Source organism: Budorcas taxicolor, chromosome 1, assembly GCF_023091745.1.
Source record: "Budorcas taxicolor isolate Tak-1 chromosome 1, Takin1.1, whole genome shotgun sequence".
In the NCBI taxonomy this organism is placed as follows: Eukaryota; Metazoa; Chordata; class Mammalia; order Artiodactyla; family Bovidae; genus Budorcas; species Budorcas taxicolor.
The window spans coordinates 74,966,275-74,987,778 of NC_068910.1; the positions used below are offsets into that span (position 1 = coordinate 74,966,275).

The window sequence follows — 21,504 nt, forward strand, 5'->3', positions numbered from 1 at the left end:
TGCTCAATTAATCTACAGCTAAGGAGGCAAGAATATACAATGGAAAAAAGACAATCTCTTCAATAAGTGGTGCTGGGAAAACTGGACAGCTACATGTCAAAGAATGAAATTAGAACATTCTCTGATACTATGTACAAAAATAAACTCAAAATGTGTTAAAGACCTAAATGTGAGACTAGGTAAAAACTCATAGAGGAAAACATAGGTAGAACACTCTTTGTAATAAGTCACAGCATTAATTTTTTTTGATCCATCTGCCTATAGCCAAAAAAAAAGAAAAAAATAAACAAATGGGACCTAATTAAACTTAACTGCTTTTGCACAGTAAAGGAAACCATTGAAAAACAGAAAAACAACCTGCTGAATGGGAGAAAGTGGTTTCAAATGATATGACTGACAAGGAATTAACATCCAACATATACAAACAGCTCATACAATTCAACATCAAAAAAGCAGGCAACATGATTGAACAATGGGCAGAAGAATTAAAAAGACAGTTTTCAAAAGAGAAAATACAGATGGCCAACAGACATATGAAACGATGTTCAACATTACTGATTATCAGGGAAATGCAAATAAAAACTACAATGAGATATTATCTCATACCTGTTAGAATAGCTCTCATCAAAAAGAGCACAAATAGCAAACGTTGGCAAAGATGTGCAGAAAAGGGCAACCTTGTTTGCTATTAAAGGGAATGTACGTTTGTGCAGCCACTGTGGAAAACAATATAGAGGTTTCTCAAAAATAAAACTAAAAATGGAACTACCATATGACCCAATAATTCCACTCCTGAGTTTATATCCCTCCAATGTCTTTTAATTAAACCGTCCAAACTGCCTGGATTACAAAATAGTTAAAAAGGAAGGAAATACAGATCCTTAAACAGGTTTCTGGCAGTAGTAGCCCCCAAACTCTAATTGCTTGTTGAAACCAACATCTGGATTTGGTTGTCGTCAATGTAGAACCCCTAGTTTAGATGGAATTCACCATTGTTCACATCTCAGTTCAGTTCAGTCGCTCAGTCGTGTCCGACTCTTTGTGACCCCATGAATCACAGCACGCCAGGCCTCCCTGTCCATCACCAACTCCCGGAGTTCACTCGAACTCACGTCCATCGAGTCCATGATGCCATCCAGCCATCTCATCCTCTGTCGTCCCCTTCTCCTCCTGCCCTCAATCCCTCCCAGCATCAGTCTTTTCCAGTGAGTCAACTCTTCGCATGAGGTGGCCAAAGTACTGGAGTTTCAGCTTTAGCATCATTCCTTCTAAAGAAATCCCAGGGCTGATCGCCTTTAGAATGGACTGGTTGGATCTCGTTGCAGTCCAAGGGACTCTCAAGAGTCTTCTCCAACACCACAGTTCAAAAGCATCAATTCTTCGGCGCTCAGCCTTCTTCACAGTCCAACTCTCACATCCATACACGACCACAGGAAAAACCATAGCCTTGGCTAAACGGACCTTTGTTGGCAAAGTAATGTCTCTGCTTTTGAATATGCTATCTAGGTTGATCATAACTTTCCTTCCAAGGAGTAAGCGTCTTTTAATTTCATGGCTGCAGTCACCATCTGCAATGATTTTGGAGCCCAGAAAAATAAAGTCTGACACTGTTTCTACTCTTTCCCCATCTATTTGCCATGAAGTGATGGGACCAGATACAATGATCTTCATTTTCTGAATGCTGAGCTTTAGGCCAACTTTTTCACTCTCCTCTTTCACTTTCATCAAGAGGCTTTTTAGTTCCTCTTCACTTCCTACCATAAGGGTGGCGTCATCTACATATGTGAGATTATTGATATTTCTTCCAGCAATCTTGATTCCAGCTTGTGCTTCTTCCAGCCCAGCGTTTCTCATGATGTACTCTGCATAGAAGTTAAATAAGTAGGGTGACAATATACAGCAGGGTGACAAAGTACAGCCTTGATGTACTCCTTTTTTGGAACCAGTCTGTTGTTCCATGTCCAGTTCTAACTGTTGCTTCCTGACCTACATATAGGCTTCTTAAAGGGCAGGTCAGGTGGTCTGGTATTCCCATCTCTTCCAGAATTTTCCATAGTTTATTGTGATCCACACAGTTAAAGGCTTTGGCATAGTCAATAAAACAGAAATAGATGTTTTTCTGGAACTCTCTTGCTTTTTCCATGATCCAGAGGATGCTGACAATTTGATCTCTGGTTCCTCTGCCTTTTCTAAAACCAGCTTGAACATCTGGAAGTTCATGGTTCACGTACTGCTGAAGCCTGGCTTGGAGAATTTTGAGCATTACTTTACTAGAGTGTGAGATGAGTGCAATTGTGCAGTAGTTTGAGCATTCTTTGGCATTGCCTTTCTTTGTGATTGGAATGAAAACTAACCTTCTCAGTGGCCCTTAAAACTATGTATTTATTGTTTTGTTTTTTCTTTTGACCTCAAAATCCACATAACAGCATATTATACTCAAAAAGATTTCCTTCACTTGAGCCATGTGGTTCATCAAATCCCTTGTAACAAGCAGTTGCATGCTGGAACTTTATTTTGAACTTGGTTATTTGTAAATTGGCTTCTAGGAGCCCGAAAACAGGAGTACATGAGGTTTCCCACTCTCAGTCTAAACTAGTACCAAGACCCTATCACAAAGAACTTAGCAAAACTTTCCTGACCCTTTGAAAGGAAGTCAATCATCTGGAAAATAATCTCCAGACACAGTAGCTGACTATATTCATGATTTTGTATTATAATGATACAACCAACCATGAATCAGAAATATTCACACAAAGAAATTTTTTTCAAGAAGTTCCAAATAAGCAAAACTTGAATTTACTGTGCACCAACCAGCAACTATTTACATAGCACTTACTTTGTACTTAAAGCTATTTACATGGTATTAGGTTGAAAATAATCTGATGATGACAAAGTGTAATGGAGGATGTGTGTGAGTTATAGGAATACTGTAGAACCTTGAACGGAGAAGGCAATGGCACCCCACTCCAGTACTCTTGCCTGGAAACTCCCATGGACGGAGGAGCCTGGTAGGCTGCAGTCCTTGGGGTCGCTAAGAGTTGGACACGACTGAGTGACCTCACTTTCACTTTTCACTTTTCTGCATTGGAGAAGGAAATGGCAACCCACTGCAGTGTTCTTGCTGGAGAATCCTGGGGACGGGGGAGCCTGGTGGGCTGCCGTCTGTTGGGTCGCATAGAGTTGGACACGCCTGAAGCAACTTAGCAACAGCAGCAGCAGCAGAACCTTGAACAGCTTAGGGGCTAGGAGCACAGACCCTGAGCACAGTGAAAAATCCCAATATAAAAGTCAGTTCCAATAAAGTATTTCCACATATAATATCATCAAATTAAAAAATAAAGACATTCAGGCCATCAATCTGGTTGTACTATCTTTACACATTCGAAGACACAGCAGATGGACATTCATTGCCTTAATTTATGTCCTGTTTTATCCAACACATTGTGCCATATAAATACTTATAAGGAGAATTGAATGCTGAGCACGTAATGGGCTATAAATTCTTGTGTATTGAGTAAATTGTTTTAATAAAGTATAATGTGTAATTCTGAAAATGATTTGCCAGTGGATATCCCCAAATATACCATGGTATTAGAAGTTACTTGAAAATATATCTATAGGAGAGCATGGGCTTCCTTGGTGGCTCAGACAATAAAGAATCCACCTACAATGCAGGAGACCTGGGTTCGGCCCCTGGGTTGGGAAGATCCCCTGGAGGAGGGCATGGCAACCCACTCCAGTATTCTTGCCTGGAGAATTCCATAGACAGAGGGACCTGGCGGGCTGCAGTCCATGGGTTGCAAAGAGTCGAACATGACTGAGCAACTAAGCACAGCTCAGCACACCATTTTATTGAGTGCAGTAGTAATTCAAATTTTATAAATGAGTTGCTATTGTAAGTATCTCCTTATAGCAAATAATGAAGTCTTCTTTTGCATTTGAGACCACTGTTTACTGTTAGTTGAACTTCGTTTTCCAATGTATTCTGCTTAGCAATAGGTTGCCAGGCTAGTGTGAAGAGCTCTTACCGTGGTTGTAGAGGTTGCAGTGGAGAGTTACTATCTCGTTAGGACAGCTGTTCCAATACCAGTAGTCATGAGATTAATGTTGGTGGAAACTAAAAATGGTAACACATACTAGCTACAAGCCTGGAAAAGACTATCATCATGAAAGAATCGCAAAGAGTAGGACACGACTGAGCAACTTCACGTTCACTTTCTTTTGTGAAAGAAAGGGCAGTATTTCATTTATGGTCATTTAATGATGATAGAATGCATTTGCACTAAAAAAAAAAAAAATCTGTGTGGAGGCAGAAATCTAATGTAATAGGTGTACCCAAGTAGTTTAGGAAAGAAACAACTTGTTAGTGAATAAGATGATCTTTGCTTCAGAAGTATCTTTGAAAGGTAACCCATATATGTGGAATCTAGAAAAAAAATGCTCTAAATGATCTTATTTGCAAAGCAGAAATAGAGACACAGATGTAGAGAGCAAATGTACAGATACCAAGGGGGAAAAGGGGTTAGAATGAATTGAGATTGACATATATACACTATTGATAGTATATATAAAACAGATAACTAATGAGAACCTGCTGTACAACACAGGGGACTCTACTTAATGCTCTGTGGTAACCTAAATGGGAAGGAAATCCAGAAAGGAGAGGATATATGTAAAAATACTGCTGATTCACTTTGCTGTGCAGCAGGAACTAACGCAACATTGTAAAGCAACTATACTCCAATAAAAACTAATTAAAAAGTAAAAATAAAATGTGCTTTGGACTTAATAAAATTTTCTTGAGCCCGTTTCTTAACATCTAACATGGGAAAAATTAGAATAACCTGTGCTTGCTTTTGGAACTGAGTTAAAGAATCGATATAGATGTATGTTGAAGTGTAAAATGTACAGTCGACTTGTTTTTAATGCACAGCTTGGCATTTTGAGGACAGGCCAGTGTGAGGCTGATGTTTCCTTAATCAACTCACTCTCACACTGTCAAAGAGAAAAGCTCTCCTTAGGGTGCAATGACTAATATCCTACCTCTGGTTTGCTAATCATGGCTATTATGACATGTCCCTTTTTAATGAGGTCTTTAGAAAGTATTGTAGGCCTTGTAATTATTATAATCAAAAATAAGAGATAATGACTTACGCACTTTCTGTACTAGATGAGACTGAGAACCTTATTAAAATAAACTTGGATCGTAAACAACTGTAACGATAATTTATGACTTTAAATATGCAGGAGTGCTTTTAATTGAGGGAAGGAAAAGAATAGTAGAAAATATGATTTCCTAGGATTGGAAAATGACTGTAAAAATTAATGTGGATCAATAGAGCTCTTCTGGACATTTAAAAAGATTTGATAGATGTTCAAATAGCAGGAAAGCATTTTGCTTTCAACTTCTGTATATGTAAAGACCTTCCATTTTATGTTTAAAGTGTTTCAGAAGAATTATGATATCTTCAGCTTGACTGATAAATTGGCGAAAATGTATATCAAAGTTTGAATCCTTTACATCCTGGAACACTAGTTCACTGGTTTTTTTAAAGTGTTTGTACCTCCTTTGAGTGTTAGTCGGTTAGCCTCAAGGAGTTTTCGGGAGAATTTTATAGTTAAAATTGTCAGAAAATTGGAGCCAAGAAGTCACACGCATGTTGAAGTGGTAATGAAGCACTTTGATTTTATGAAAATATTTATAGTCACAGGCTAGCAACATTGCGTTTGAAGGAATTTAATGATGGTAGAACTGGTCAGAGAGGAGCAGAATGCCAAGACCACACTTTTATAGCATCTCTATATACCTAACCCACTGAGCGTCCAACCTCAAATACAGCTCGTTATCGCTACTGAAACACACTTGGCAGTGCTTAGGCACAGGCCATTCCTAACAAGACAGGCTTTCCCACTTCCTTCCATTTGAAAATGTTCTTTTCCAATCTGCACGTTGGGAAATTTTATTAACTTTGTATATCCCGTCTCTGTCATGATTACTATATCTAGAACATCTGTGATCTTCAGCCCTGACTGCTAATTAGAAAAACAGGGTTTTTTTTTTTTCTATCATTGGCATTAGTTGAAGAAGTAGTAGTTTTCCTCATAACCTCTTCCTCTCCCTAATCAAGGTGCCAGTACAAACAGGCTCGCGTGGCCTCTGAGTAGAAGAATCTAAATATTCACAGGATATGGGACTTCTCTGGTGGTCCAGTGGCTAAAACTCAACACTCCCAATACAGGGAGCCCGGGTTCCTTCCCTGGTCAGGGGACTAGATCCCACATGCCACAGCTTTAAAAAGATAAATGAATAAAGATTCTCTGACTCAGCTCCTTGCCACTTCTCCAGCCTCACCCTCTGCCCCTCTCCTTGCTGCTGACTTCACGTCCCAGGAGTCAGCATAGCGAGTTTTCCCCACCCCAAGACTGATGACTCTCTCTATAAAGGGTTTTCCCCCAGTTGTCTGGATTTCTGTTCAGCTTCTCAAAATGAATTCCCCTGATTATTCTTTTCAAGACATCCTGCTCCCAATATGCTCAGTCTTACCTACCTCTGTATTTAGCCCTGACGCTAATCACACCATTGCTATTTTACTTGCTTATTGTCTGTCTGTCCCCCAATGGAATGTAAGCTTCCTAAGGGCAGGGACCTCCTTAGCCTTTTCTCCTTGCGAGCCTTAGAATCTAGCCGAATGCCTGGTCCACTGTATGTACCTGATAACATTTTGACTGACCTTTTATTATGCTATTGTTTGAAAAATAGTAAAATGCCCTGGTTAATCCATACTAGAGAGTATCCTCTCAAGGAATTTTTCACATCGATCTTGGAATTGGGAAGCAGATTGAATTATGCTTGTAGGGCATGAGGAATGTCAGGGAGGAATGGCATAATTAGACCTCAGAAGGCCAGAGTCTGTTACTAGTTACATGGGGTATCGGAACAGAACGTATTAGCAATGCAGAAAGTAAGTGGCCATCTGCTCTGTTATCTGTGATCTTTTAAGAAGGGTAGCTCTTCAATTTTAAAAAGCAACAACAGGGAGACAAATAGTTTTTCGAGGCAGAAGCCCAGTGTATCTCCCTTTGCCTGGAAAAGCAATAAAGCTGTAATCCTTTGCTGCTTCACTGCCCCCACCAAAAAACAAACAAACAAAAATGTATAGCACCATTGTACTTACTGGAAATGGAACAACAGTGCTTCCCAAGTTTATGTATTTGTGTCCTAAATTTCTAGTCCTTCATTTGCGGCTGTCTACTGGAGGCTTCTGCAATAGATTTAAGAATCTAGCATCCAGATTCCATCGTGGTCAAAGCTGAACCCATGCATTTCTGTTCCTGGCCATCCATTCTCCCTGCCGTATCCTCCATTGCTGTTAGTAACTGTTCTCCACCCAGTCTCTCCCTCTGGAGACATCAGCTTCATCTTCCCACTAACCCCCTCCATCCAAATAGCTACCAGTTCTGCTGCGTTATTTTCTCAAAGCTCTCACTTCCCGAGTTCTCCTCAGCTAGGCTCCTTGAGAGCCTTCTCCCCTGCCCACCCATCACCCCAGACTTGCCTGTCCTTCATACTTCTGCCAGCTCATACCTGTTGAAATGCAACCAGTCTTGCCACTCTTCTGCTTAAAGCTTTTCTACATGGCTCTGTACCACTAGTCGAATAAGGGCAAACTCCTCAGTCTGTGATACAAGGTCCTTCCTAATGTATCCAAAGCCTGCATTCTGCCCACCTAGTGACGGTACCACCTGAGGTTGGCTGTAGACAGATGCACAGGCAGACCTTGGAGATAGGATGGTTGGGTTCTAGACCACCGCAGTAAGGCGAGCATCATGACAAAGGGGACCACACAAATTTTTTGTTCCCTGGCGTATATAAGTTGTTTGTACTATACTGTAGTCTCAAGTGTGCAATAGCACTGTCCACAAACAGTGTGCATACCTTACTTTAAAAAATGCTTTATTGCTAAAAATGCTACCATCTGAGTCTTCAGCCAGTTGTTAACTTTTTACAGTAGTAATATCAGAGATCACTGACTGTACATCACCATGACAAATATAATAATAACAAAAAGATTGGGATTATTGTGAGAACGACTGGACTGTGACACAAATGCTGTTGGAAAACGACGCTGATAGGCTTGCTGCCACAACCTTCAGTTTGTGAAAAATGCAGTATTTATGAAGAGTGATAAAACGAGGTCTGCCTGTATCTATTTCTTCCTGGGAATGGAGGCCCCTTCCTGAGAATCTAGGGCAAGACGAGGGCTTAAAGCAGTTTCTGCCTGTGCTGAAGGAAGGAACAGCGTTACTTGTCATTGCTTCCCAGGTAGAACTACTTATTTTTTCACAGGAGAGATGAGGGGGGAACCACAGAATCAGAGAGCTTCTCTCCTTTCCAAAGAGCAGGTACTTCAAAGGTTTTCTCAAAAGAAATGTGAGGCTGGGTCTTGCTTTGTGGCTTTTCTAAAGGGCTTTGTGGCCATTTCATGCACGAAACATCTATAGCTTTTTATTAGTGCCTGTGTGTGTAGACACATGGAAAAGGATGCTAGGCACGTAGCCTTTGCTGAAAGGGCACCTGTTCAGGGCATAGTCCCTTATTAGTACTTTCATTCTTCTTTATTGAGATACAGTACATTTACAGTGTTATGTTAGTTTTAGGTGTACAACAAAGTGATTCAGTTATCATTTCAGATTCTTTCCCGTTATATAGGTTATTACAAGATATTGTATATAGTTCCCTGTGCTATGCACATGACCTTGTTGTCTATCTTTTATATATAGTAGTGTGTATCTGGTAATCCTGAACTCCTAATGTGTCTCTTCCCCACCTCCCAGTATCCCTCCAATCCCTGGGTCTGGCAGATCTGCTAGAGAAGGAAATGGTACCCCACTCCAGTATTCCTGCCTGGGAAATCTCATGGACAGAGGAGCCTGGCGGGCTACAGCCCATGGGGTCTCAAAGAGTCAGACACGTCTTAGTGACTAAGCAGCAAAAACAACCAGGAGGGGGGGTAGTTTTGTGTTTTATTCCCAGCAATAACTGCAGGGTCTGGAACAAACTTACTGGAACCTAGAACCCACTCAAATATGTTAAGTGACTAAGGATCATATATTGTCAACTTTCTATCCTAAATACACATAATCAAATCTTTGGATATGAGGAATTTGCTCATTCAAAGTTTTCTGGTATAATGTCTAGTTAACCAAGATTTTGTTTCGTGTATCAAGATTTTTAAATGACTCTGAAACTTTTTAATCACCTTAGGTGCTTCTCTTTAGTCCGGGTTGGTTCATGAAGCTGTCAGGAAAAGAATCTGCTTTTGATTATATATGGCTTTTCTTGCCTCTGAGATAGTCATTTAAAAAAGCAATTTTGTGTCTTACAATAATTATATTCCAACCTTAATATTTCTTAAGTCTTGCTAGAATATCATTTTCTCCCTTTCCACATATTTTTATGATTAAAGTTAAGACAGCAAGTATACTAAATACTTTAGGCTATATCAAAAATCGAAGAACATTTTTCAACAGAACCCTAATGACATTATCTCACCCACAAAATTAACAATATTTTAAAAATAGCATCAGATAGATTTTTTCTAAACCTGAGAATTGGTCTTCTCTGCTTGTTTTTCCACACCAGATCCCAGGCAGGACCAGACCTAGCATCTTCCATCCTTAACTCTTAGGATTCAGAACAGCCCTTTTAATATCATGACACCAAGTTAACAAAGAAACTGTACCAATTTTCTTAGAAACTCCCCATCCTCTGACTTGTCTTATGTCCTTGAGGTTCTATTTAGATTGTTTCTGTGTTCCTGGAATATTTTTCTTATTATGAGTATGTATTGAGACAATGAAGAAAAGATAAATTGTTTTTCAGATTCCTAAATGAGTGCTGCTAGTTATATCAGGCCTTGCCTTAATGCTTCTCTTTTCTCTTTGCTGTTCTTGTGTTTTAGACACTTGCTAGATTAAACAGGGCAGCCTTTAAAAGCTGGTATGAGGCAAAGTTGCTTTTATGCTAAGCTATCATTATTATAATTTTCCTTCAATTTTCTTTCATTCCTAGCATCCTGCAGTGAATACCGTTTGTTTTCTGAATTGCAAGAACTTTAGTAACTAACACACCCACAAATTTAACACTGGATTCTATTCATGTTAGTAGACCACGGGGTGATAGAATTCTGAAAATACAGTCTGTCACAGAGGGTTTTGGAGCTTTGTTGTTGTTCAATTGCTCAGTCACGTCCGACCCTTTGCGACCCTGTGGACTGTAGCGCACCAGGCTTCCCTTTCCTTTGCTATCTCCCAGAGTGCTCAAACTTGTGTCCTTTGAGTCACTGATGCTATCTAACCAACTCCTCCTCTGCTGCCACATTCTCTTGCCCTCAATCTTTCCCAGCACCAGGGTGTTTTCCAGTGAAGCAGCTCTTCACATCAGGTGGCCCAAGTATTGAAGCTTCAGCATCAGTCCTTCCAATGACTATTCAGGGTTGATTTCCTTTAGGATTGATTGGTTTGATCTCCTTGCTATTCAAGAGACTCTCAAGAGTCTTCTCCAGCTCCACAATTCAAAAGCATCAGTTCTTCAGTGCTCAGCCTTCTTTATGGTCCAGCTCTCACATCCATTCATGACTATTGGAAACACCTTAGCTTTTGACTAGATGGACCTTGGTCGACAAAGTGATGTCTCTGCTTTTTAATATGCTGCCTAGGTTTGTCATAGCTTTTTTCCCAAGGAGCAAGCATCTTCTAATTTCATGTTAGTAGTCACTGTCTGCAATGATTTTGCAGCCCAAGAAAATAAAATCTGTAACTGTTTCCACTTTTTCCCCATCTATTTGCCATGAAGTGATGGGACCAGATGCCATGATCTTTGTTTTTTGAGTGTTGTGTTTTAAGCCGGCTTTCCCACTCTCCTCTTTCACTTTCATCAAGAGGCTCTTTAGTTCCCCTTCGCTTTCTGCCATTAAAGTGGTATCATCTGCATATCTGAGGTTGTTGATATTTCTCTTGGCAATCTTGATTTCAGCTTGTGAGTCATCCAGCTCAGTGTTTCACATGATGTACTCTGCATATAAATTAAATAAGCAGGGTGACAATATACAGCCTTGATGTGCTCCTTCCCCAGTTTTGAACCAGTCCGTTTTTCCATCTCAAGTTGTAACTGTTGTTTCTTGTCCTGCATACAGGCTTCTCAGGAGACAGGTAAAGTGGTTTCCTGAACTTTAAAGATTAAGTAATTTTGTATTCCCCTCTCTTAAGATCTTTCCTAGGACTGCCTAACATCTGACTCTTGTTTTCTGATAAAGAAAATCAAACTGTGCTTATAGTTGTCAGAGATTACATTGATTTTGAGTGTTTTGAAGGAATACTTCTGTGGGGTTTAGTCACGCATCATTCATTCATTCACACACCTGGACCGGGTGTTGTGCCACGCACTGTGCACGTGGTCTTGCCTTTATTTCTCTCTTACATGGTACTTGCTGTAGGTCAGGTGCTCTTCTAAGTACTTTGCAAATTTTAGCCCATATGTTTTCCATCATACCCCTGTGAAGCTTCCTGTTACAAGTTTGCCATTTACAGACAAGGAGAAGGAGGCCCTGAGAGGTTCAGTAATTTGCTCATGGTCACAGACCTGAGATTCAGAAGCAGGCTGTCGGGTACCATACTTCATGCTTTTATGCATTCTGCCATACTGAAGAGCCCAGCCTCCTTGGACCCTGCATGCTGCCCTCTCTGAAGGAGGCTAGAGGCAGAGATCACTGTGGTTTCTGCTGTATTAATAGAATTTTGGAACTTGGACTTCCTAAAGCCCATGAGGACTCTCACTTTATTTCCTCGTGTCTCTTGTGTCCCCAGATCAGGACACAGCCTCCCATGCTTCCCATCCCCTCCTCACCCCCAACCCACCATCCATGCCAGGGGGCGGCAGTATTTCTGTGAAGAGCCAAATATTTGAGGCTCTGCAGGCCATATACGGTCTCTGTCACATATTTTTCTTTGAGTTTGTTTGTTTTTTTTCCCATTCATCTTCAGTTCAGTTCAGTTCAGTTGCTCAGTCGTGTCTGACTATTTGCGACCTCATGAACTGCAGCACGCCGGGCCTCCCTGTCCATCACCAACTCTCGGAGTTCACCCAAACTCATGTGCATTGAGTCGGTGATGCCATCCAGCCATCTCATTCTCTGTCGTCCCCTTCTCCTCCTGCCCCCAATCGCTCCCAGCATTAGAGTCTTTTCCAGTGAGTCAACTCTTCGCAGGAGGTGGCCAAAGTATTGGAATTTCAGCTTTAGCATCATTCCTTCCAAAGAACACCCAGGACTGATCTCCTTTAGGATGGACTGGTTGGATCTCCTTGCAGTCCAAGGGACTCTCAAGAGTGTTCTCCAACACCACAGTTCAAAGGCATCAATTCTTCGGCACTCAGCTTTCCACCCCCACCTCTACAAGTTCACTGGCTCTTTGTTGTGGCTTTTGTTTTTTTTTCCCCTTGGTTGTGCTAATGCTCACCCCCATGCCAGGGTCTTTGCACACGCACTTACTCCTGTCTTATACACCCACCTTGACTCTTTCAGCGTTCCAAGTCTCATGCCCACGACCTTTTCTCCATGACCATGCCCTGTCCATCCTATTTGAGAAGCTATCCCCCACCACACACATATCTTTTGTAGTCACTGGTTAACACATTTGCCTTTCCTTTCTACTGCATTTTTTGCATAGTTATTTATCTGCCCATATTGTGCCTTCCCTACTAAAACATGTTCCAAGAAAGCGGTGGCTCTGTCTCGTTCACTCCTCCACCCCCTGTGCCTGCAACAGCACCTGGCACTTGGTACAAAGAACCACTGATGTGTGGCTTTGAGATGCACGTAGTGGGATGATTGGATGAATGGGTGAATTAACGCATTACCCCCCCACACGTTTTTTTTTGCTCAGTATCAATTTGTGCACATCCCTCTCAACTCATACTCAACTGTTCACTGACTACAGAAAAAAAAAAAAATATGGATACCTGGTCTCTGCAGCTGAGCATCTATCACTGTTAAAATTCAGAGCCCATGGGAAATTCTGGTGTAGCCAGGCTGATGGACTTGTTATTCCTGGTTGTTCATTATCAGGATATTCCTACCTCATACTCACACCCACTTGTCATGTCCTACCAGCCCTGACACCTCTAGCTCACAAGAATTACTTTCCCGTGGACTTTCTAATGCATTCAGTACATGGTACATCTACTAAGCAGTAAGTAGTGTGGATTCTCTCGCTGGAATAGGGATTCATTAAATGTGTAAGTGTTCATGCATCCTAGTTTAGATTAAGGTTATGACCTGTCTAACTCACCCTTAAGGCCTGAGTCATGAATTTTGGGTGTCTTAATTTGGTCTTTATCTTCCTAAACCAGGAACCTATGACCGGGGGTCCAGAGGAAGCTAGTGAACAATCTGTAAGGAATGCCTTTAGCTGCAAGTAACAGAAACCCAGTCATTGGTGTTGGGGGCGCTGGGCTAGCATGGTGATACACAGAGCCCTCCTTTTTGTATCTTTCCCCCTCACCATCTTAATTAGCTTCTGCATCCTAATGTTCATCACCTAATAGTTGACAGTTGGCTGTTGCCCCACCAGTTAAAATAGAAGAGCAGGGGGTAAAGGAACTGAAGAGCTCTGACCATCAGTAGATCTTATCATCTGGAAAGTAAAAACTTTCCTGAAAGCCCCACCTAGAAGTTCAAGTATGTGTCCCCTGGCATCAGATTATCCAGCAGTATCTTGGTCGCCTTCCTTTCCCTGTCCACAAGGCCATGGAGAATTTGGTTTCTTACTTTCTCTGGTCAAAAAATGGATAGGGAAAGGAATTAAGAATGGCTTTAGCGTAGCGTACAAAGAGTTCCTGCTACAGGGCATTTTTCAGGAGAGGTTAGTCAGATTCTCAGAGATCCTTTCATTGACAAGTTAATAATACCCACTACCTAAGGAATGGGGCTTCCTTCATAGCTCAGTTGGTAAAGAATCTGCCTGCAATGCAAGAGACCTGAGTTTGATTCCTGGGTTGGGAAGATACCGTGGAGAAGGAAATGGCACTCCAATATTCTTGCCTGGAGAATCCCAGGGACAGAGGAATCCATGGGATTGCAAGAATTGGACACGACTTAACAACTAAACCACCACCACCACCACCACCGAAGAAATGCCATCAAAGCAACTATACTGAAACTCAATAGACTGCTCAAGAGAAATCTGTGGGGGTCATTTTTAGATGTTACCTATAGGTAACAGAGAGTCTAACAGTGTATTAAAAGTATTTTTTTTTTAGTAATCATCAACATATGATGGACTGAATACTATGAGCATCAAATTCACTTACAAAATATCTAAACTGATGAATTAATTTAGAGAATTAGTAGCTTAACTAATTCAATGAGGCCAAATTTATATGTATTATAATCTTCTGTGTTTTAATGTGTTCAGCTCCTTATAATTTTTGCTCATAGAGGGTTGGGAGCTTGAAATGGAGGTATGCTTTTTCCGATTTGTAGGCCCTGAAAAATAACAGTTTGATTATCCTAGACCAGCTGTGAGAGTATGTAAGAAGAATAGCCGTGTCCTCTCCTTTTTAATCCTTTCTGCTGAACTGATGGGTCAGATGGTAAAAAATCCACCTGCAATGTGGGAGACTTGGGTTCGATCCCTGGGTTGGGAAGGTCCCCTGGAGAAGGGAAAGGCTGCCCACTCCACTATTCTGGCCTAGAGAATCCCTGTGGACCAAGGAGCCTGGTGGGCTACAGTCCATGGGGCTGCAAAGACTCAGACACGACTGAAGCAACTAAACAGGCACACAGTGTACACAGAGAGAAGCGCAGCTAACACAGTATTACAGCTCGATGGATTTTCGAAACAGGACACACCCAGAGCAAAGCACAGACTTGCCGACTCCCAGAAGCCCGCCTCCTGCTTGCTCCCGGTCATAAACTTCCCCTCGCCAAAGTGTAACAGCTCCTCTGAGTTCTAACATTGGTGAGGAGTAACTGTTTTCATGGTTCATATAAATAGAATCATTTACATGAAGTGTGCCTTGTATCTGATGTTTGGCGTCTAATGGTGCCTTTTAGATGGGGGAGAGAGTGGCTTTTTCTTACTTAGCTGTCCCCTCTCTTGAAACATTTACTCAGAACCGTGAATAATAAGTTTCCTACTTTCTCACATTTTCTGGCAACTTCTAATTTTCCTAATTTAGCAGCCATAATTTCAGGGACTGCTTCCCACGGGGACTAAGGTATCCAGCCATCATACCTTCCAAGCTAAACTGACAGCGCTAAGACCTGGGCTGGAATGAGTGGGAAAGGACTGTCTGTTTACCTTTTTGAAAACTTTGCTTTCTCTCTCTATCCCCTTACCCTGGCAGACTCTTTTCTTCCCCTTTCTCTATGAACACAGAAGTGTCTGAGGGTCTTCCTGTTGAGACTGTGGGTCCTTACATTCTGGGAGCTGCCAGCGGCTCTGTTTTCACTCTTCCCTCATCTCTGCTGTAGTTCGGGTCTCCTGATTGTGAATTCACAAAAACCCTGGGAATCAACTTTCTCTCTGCCCTTTCCTCTCCTTTGTCCTACAGAGTGCAGGGAGAGAAAAGTTATCAGTCTTAACGGAGAAGATGAAAGAATAAATACAGCTTTTTTAGAGAATGCAAATGGTGAACTGTTTTGCATGACTTAAACAAAAATCAACTGAAACTAATAAGTGAATCAGAATCTTTTCTTGTCTTGAGGGCATCTTAGGGAGCCAACTGTGATGAGTGGGATCTATCAAGGTCAGACTTAGAAATCTGAACACCACCTTTGTGATGCAGTGTATCCTTCACCCACCTAAAGTCTTACTTGCTGACACACAAAATTGTATCCTCGGTGATTGATTTCCTCATAATAATGTCCCTGTGGCCCTTCAACCTGTTTATTAAATTCAGATGCTCCTAAGATGATGAGCGTTTTCAGATCATTCCCTCATGCCTTAAAATTGTTTTCATTATTGGAATTTAAAGGCTGGAAAAGCTGTCTACTCTAAATTGACAGAGGCTAAAATGTGTGAGTGAATGAATATTCCACTGTGTGCTCAAAGTACTATTTTACTGTGAGTTTACTTGTTGATAAGACATTGCTCTATGATGCTCAGCCTCACATTTCCAGAAACTAGACCTTCTTGCTTTTTTTTTTTTGGTAACTCTGGCTCACCTTGGGGACTTCCCTGGTGGTCTAGTGGCTAAGACTCTGAGCTCCCAATGCAGGGGTCCTGGGTTCACTCCTTGGTCAGGGAGTTAGATCCCACATGCCCCATGAAAGTGAAAATGAAAGTGTTAGTCACTCAGTCGTGTCTGACTCTTTGTGATCCCCACAGACTGTAACCCACCAGGCTCCTCCATCCATGGGATTCTCCAGGCAAGAATACTGAAGTGGGTTGCCATTTCCTTCTCCAGGAGATCTTCCCAACCCAGGGATCAAACCCGGGTCTTATGTGTTGCAGGGGGATTCTTTACCATCAGAGCCACCTGGGAAGCCCCAACACACAGCCAAATAAAAAAAATAAATGTAAAGCTGACTCACCTTGGTCACATCACAGAACAGAGTTGTCTAGCAGTTGAAGAGAAGGTGGAAAAGTTTATTTATTTTTTTTTTCCCTTTCTGCGTTTCCAGCTATTTATGAAAACTGCAAACAGAAGTTATAATCTTGGCATGGTGGGGCTTTTAGGGGAAGATGCCACATCATTAAAACATAGCTGTGTGCTACTGTTTTAATGGTGTCCAAAGAGATAATTGAATTCATAGACGTCTAAATTTAATTCCAGAAATCAAAGCTATGGTAATAAGAACTGGACGTCAGTTCTTTCAGGCCAAGTAATTTAATTCCTCAGCCAGCTGAACTGTTCTGTGTCTCTGTTCTTTGTTATTACACCATGAAATTGCTCGGGCAGATGCAGTGATAGATGGTAGGCATGTATTTCACTCTTTTCCATGGCTGGACACATACCAGAATGCAGATCGCTTTAAACACAGCTGTTTTTGTACACATGCTTTCTGTTTGGAGTTTTAAATGCAGCATTCAAGTCATAACAGAGACGGCTGGGGGGACTTTGGGGATGCCCTGTTTTCATCATCCCACCCAGAAGCCCACTGTTGTCTTTACCCTGGATTACATACCTGGACCCTGGCATTCCACCCGCACTTCACACGTTGTAGTTTAAGAAGACTCATTGGATTTGATTTTTCTCCCTTGTTTTCCGTGAATTTCCCACTTAATTTGGAGAACTAAGGAGTATTGGTGTACCTGTTTCCGTGTTACTCTCTCCATTCATCCCACCCTCTCCTTCCGCCCTCTCGTCCCTGTGTCCGTAAGTCTGTTCTCTGTGCCTTCATATACACTATGATATGTCAAACAGGGAGCCAGTGGAAATTTGCTGTATGACTCAATGAACTCAAACCAGGGCTCTATGACAACCAGGAGGAGTGGGATGAGGTGGGAGGTGGGAGGGAGGATAAGAGGAAGGGGACGTCCTTATACCTAGGGCTGATTCATGCTGATGTATGGCAGAAACCAACACAGTATTGTAAAGCTATACCCTTCATTTAAAAACAAATAACTTTTAAAAATACAAATAAAGAGTGTTGGTGACTGTGATCTCGTTGAATACAGAAGAGAGCTCAAACACAAGAAACTGGCCCAAGGCATGCATTAAGTCATCTTTATTCACTAGCAGTACACCAAGATTTTGTAGAAAAATGAGGAGGCAGTGTATTGGCTAAAATTGAAGCATCTAGTTCAGTTCAGTCGCTCAGTCGTGTCTGACACTTTCCAACCCCATGAGCCGCAGCAGGCCAGGCCTCCCTGTCCATCACCAACTCCCGTAGTCCACCGAAACTCATGTCATTGAGTTGGTGATGCCATCCAACCATCTCCTCCTCTGTCGTCCCCTTCTCCTCCTGCTCTCAACCTTTCACAGCATCAGGGTCTTTTCAGATGAGTCAGCTCTTCCCATCAGGTGGCCAAAATATTGGAGTTTCAGCTTCAACATCAGACTTTCCCATGAACAACCAGGACTGATCTCCTTTAAGAAGGACTGGTTGGATCTCCTTGCAGTCCAAGGGACTCTCAAGAGTCTTCTCCAACACCACAGTTCAAAAGCATCAATTCTTTGGTGCTCAGCTTTCTTCACAGTCCAGCTCTCACATCCATACATGACCACAGGAAAAACCGTAGCCTTGACTAAAAAGGACCTTTGTTGGCAAAGTAATGTCTCTGCTTTTTAATATGCTATCTAGGTTGGTCATAACTTTCCTTCCAAGGAGTAAACGTCTTCTGATTTCATGGCTGCAATCACCATCTGCAGTGATTTTGGAGCCCCAAAAAATAAAGTCTGACACTGTTTCCACTTTTTCCCCATCTATTGGCCATAAAGTGATGGGACCAGATGCCATGATCTTAGTTTTCAGAATATTGTGCTTTAGGCCAACTTTTTCACTCTCCTCTTTCACTTTCATCAAGAGTCTCTTTAGTTCTTCTTCACTTTCTGCCATAAGGGTGGTGTCATCTGCATATGTGAGGTTATTGATATTTCTCCCAGCAGTCTTGATTCCAGCTTGTGCTTCCTCCAGCCCAGCATTTCTCATGATGTACTCTGTACAGAAGTTAAATAAGCAGGGTGACAATATACAGCCTTGATGTACTCCTTTTCCTATTTGGAACCAGTCTGTTGTTCCATGTCAAGTTCTAACTGTTGCTTCCTGACCTGCATACAGGTTTCTCAAGAGGCAGGTCAGGTGGTCTGGTATGCCCATCTCTTTCAGAATTTTCCACAGTTTATTGTGAGCCACACAGTCAAAGGCTTTGGCATAGTCAATAAAGCAGAAATAGATGTTTTTCTGGAACTCTGTTGCTTTTTCCATGATCCAGTGGATGTTGGCAATTTGATCTCTGGTTCCTCTGCCTTTTCTAAAACCAGCTTGAACATCTGGAAGTTTACAGTTCACGTATTGCTAAAGCCTGGCTTGGAGAATTTTGAGCATTACTTTACTAGCATGTGAGATGAGTGCAATTGTGCAGTAGTTTGAGTATTCTTTGGCATTGCCTTTCTTTGGGATTGGAATGAAAACTGACCTTTTCCAGTCCTGTGGCCACTGCTGAGTTCTCCAAATTTGCTGGCATATTGAGTGCAGCACTTTCACAGCATCATCTTTCAGGATTTGAAATAGCTCAACTGGAATCCCATCACCTCTGCTAGCTTTGTTCCTAGTGATGCTTCCTAAGGCCCACTTGACTTCACATTTCAGGATGTCTGGCTCTAGGTGAGTGATCACACCATTGTGATTATCTGGGTCATGAAGATCTTTTTTGTACAGTTCTTCTGTGTATTCTTGCCTCCTCTTCCAATACCTTCTGCTTCTGTTAGGTCCATAGCATTTCTGTCGTTTATCTAGCCTATCTTTGCATGAGATGTTCCCTTGGTATCTCTGATTTTCTTGAAGAGATCTCTAATCTTTCCATTCTGTCGTTTTCCTCTATTTCTTTGCATTGATCGCTGAAGAAGGCTTTCTTATCTCTCGTTGCTATTCTTTGGAACTCTGCATTCAAATGGGTATATCTTTCCTTTTCTCCTTTGCTTTTCGCTTCCCCTCTATTCACAGCTATTTGTAAGGCCTCCTCAGACAGCCATTTTGCTTTTTTGCATTTCTTTTTCTTGGGGATGGTCTTGATTCCTGTCTCCTGTACAATATCACGAATCTCCATCCATAGTTCATCAGGCACTCTACCAGATCTAGTCCCTTAAATCTATTTCTCACTTCCACTGTATAGTTATAAGGGATTTGATTTAGGTCATACCTGAATGGTCTAGTGGTTTTCTCCACTTTCTTCAATTTCAGTCTGAATTTGGTAATAAGGAGTTCATGATCTGAGCCACAGTCAGCTCCCAGTCTTGTTTTTGCTGACTGTATAGAGCTTCTCCATTCTGGCTGCAAAGAATATAATCAGTCTGATTTTAGAGTCGATTATCTAGTGATGTCCATGTGTAGAGTCTTCTCTTGTGTTGCTGGAAGAGGGTGTTTGCTATGACCAGTGCATTCTCTTGACAGAACTCTGTTAGCCTTTCCCCTGCTTCATTCTGTACTCCAAGGCCAAATTTGCCTGATACTCCAGGTGTTTCTTGACTTCCTACTTTTGCATTCCAGTCCCCTATAATGAAAAGGACATCTTTTTTGGGTGTTAGTTCTAGAAGGTCTTGTAGGTCTTCATAGAACTCTTCAGCTTCAGCTTATTCAGCCTTACTGGTCGGGGCATAGACTTGGATTACCGTGATATTGAATGGTTTCCCTTGGAAACGAACAGAGATCATTCTGTCATTTTTGAGATTGCATCCAAGTACTGCATTTCGGACTCTTTTGTTGATCATGATGGCTACTCCATTTCTTCTAAGGGATTCCGGCCCACGGTAGTAGATAGAATGGTCATCTGAGTTAAATTCACCCATTCCAGTCCATCTTAGTTCGCCGATTCCTAGAATGTCAATGTTCGCTCTTGCCATCTCCTGTTTGACCACTTCCAATTTGCCAAATTACCCTTTGCAACCCCATGAACTGTAGCCTTCCAGGCTCCTCTGTCCTTGGGATTTTCCAACCAAGAATGCTGGAATGGATTGCCCTTTCCTTCTCCAGGGGATCTTCCCAACCCAGGAATCAGATGCAGATTTCCTGCGTTGCAGGCAGACCCCTCGTCGCCTGAGCCATGAGGGTAGTCATAAGGGTCTTTTCCAGTAAGTCAGTTCTTGGTGAGGTGGTCAAATTATTGGAGCTTCAGCATCAGTCCTTCTAGTGGATATTCAGGGTTGCTTTCCTTTAGGAATGACTGGTTTGACCTTGCTGTCCAGTGGACTCTCAAAAGTCTTCTCCAGCACCGCAATTCAAAAGCATCTATTTTTCAGTGCTCATCCTTCCTTATGGTCCAACTCTCACATTCCGTACATGACTACTGGAAAAACCAATTTCTTCTTCCCCTTTCATTTCCAGTGTAAACATTCAATAGTAATTTTGAGCCAATTTCCACACCCACTTATTGAATATCTACCATGCAGGCGTTTGGTGGTATTTTCACATGTTTAACAAAAAGTAATGCCAGTATTGCAGTAAACTTTGTTTTGGTATCCCCCACCCAAAGTTTTTAATAGACTTTATTGTTAAGAACAATTTTATGTTTAGAAAACTATTTGTGCAGGAAATACAGAGCCCTCCCTCAGAGAATTATTAACATTTTGCTTTGGTATTGTACACTTGAACCAATATTGCTATATCATTAATAAAATCCATAGTTTACTTTAGAGCTCACATTTTGTGTTGTACAGTTCTATGGGTTTTCACAAATGCATGCTTGTATGTTGGACTATTATATATCATCTCTGATACCGTGTATTACAGAGTAGTCTCACTACCCTCTCACTATCCCCTCTGTTCTGCCTGTCCATGCCTT

The 21,504-nt window shown here is 41.6% G+C and overlaps 1 protein-coding gene across 5 annotated transcripts in view; it reads left to right on the forward strand.

Annotated features, from left to right (window-relative positions):
• APP (amyloid beta precursor protein) overlaps nucleotides 1-21,504 on the forward strand; it is a 312,932-nt gene that overhangs the window by 150,606 nt on the left and 140,822 nt on the right. The window lies entirely within an intron of this gene.